Here is a 1,278-nt window from a genome sequence, read left to right as displayed (position 1 = left end):
TCCGTTACTTGAAATTGTGGGGAAATAACGAATTTGAATTTCACTATTTCATTTTTTTGTAAAGTGATGGTTTTTAATTCCGTTGTTTGGAATTGTGAAAATAGTGAATTTGAATTTCACTATCTTGTTTTTGATTTGAAATTGACGGTTTTATTTCCGTCGTTTGAAATTTGTGAAAATAGCGAATTTGAATTTCACTATTTTGTTTTTTGATTTGGAAATGACGGTTTTAATTTCCGTCGTTTGAAGCTGGTGAAGATAGAGAACTTGAATTTCACTATCTTGTTTTTGTTTTGGCTTTTGCCTTGGCTTTCGCTTTCGCTTTGGCTGTAGTTTTTTTGCCTTTGTTTTGGCTTTATTTTTGGCCTTGGGAGGATTTGCTTTTGGCTTGGGCCTTTGATTTTGGCCTTTCGCTTTGAATATATTGGTTTTTTTTCCGTCCTTCGTTCGAGGAAGGTAGAGGTGCAGACGGGGATGTACCCGTTGGTGAGAGGTTGATATTTGGTGATGTGATGTTTTTGTGGGGAATGGGCTTGCCTTCCGTCATTGATCATGAACAAGGAGATGTTCTGGTTTGTTATCTGGGTTCGTCGTAGAATCCCTTTGATAGAAGCTCGTCCTAAATAGGGTGCTAGTGAAAGGTTTCTATTGTCAGACATGAAAAAGGTAAAGAGAATGGACACGGAGTTTCGAGTCCTCTGCTTACTCGGTACGGAACGTCACTCGAGTGTACTCACATTGGAACGTGTTGTTTGTTTTAAATCATTTCTCAAATCAATTCTCGTTGTCAACGGGAAATGGTAAAGGGGAGAATATATGATAGTTGGAAATCGTGCTTTTATTTAGATAAATAAGATGTTAGCACAGACTCGATGAATACGTGTGACTCATGGGGACTTTCCCCAGTTGTCACTTAGGAATAAAAGGACAGGCGCTAGGATAGATATGAGAAAGCCTAAGACTCGGAGACTCAGACTTAATCGTAGATACGAACTCCTAATCATCATGTTTCCTCCTCGAAGGCGTCCTTCGCAGCATCCAGCGGCTTGATTGTCTGGTTTTGATCATTGACCCACTTGAGCACTTCACTCTCGTTATTGGGGATGATATGAGAACAACAGTCCATGAGGCTCTTATCTCCTTGCAGAAAGAGATGTTCATGAGGGTTATTTTCATCACTTGGTTGGCATAGGGATGAAGCTATCAGTTCGTAATTGTCGATCATATTTTGAATAACATCTTTCAGTTTGATGCACGTTTCAGTGTCATGACCTCTTC

This window comes from Silene latifolia, chromosome 2, assembly GCF_048544455.1.
Source record: "Silene latifolia isolate original U9 population chromosome 2, ASM4854445v1, whole genome shotgun sequence".
NCBI classification, from domain to species: Eukaryota; Viridiplantae; Streptophyta; class Magnoliopsida; order Caryophyllales; family Caryophyllaceae; genus Silene; species Silene latifolia.
This window is presented reverse-complemented; position numbering follows the sequence as displayed.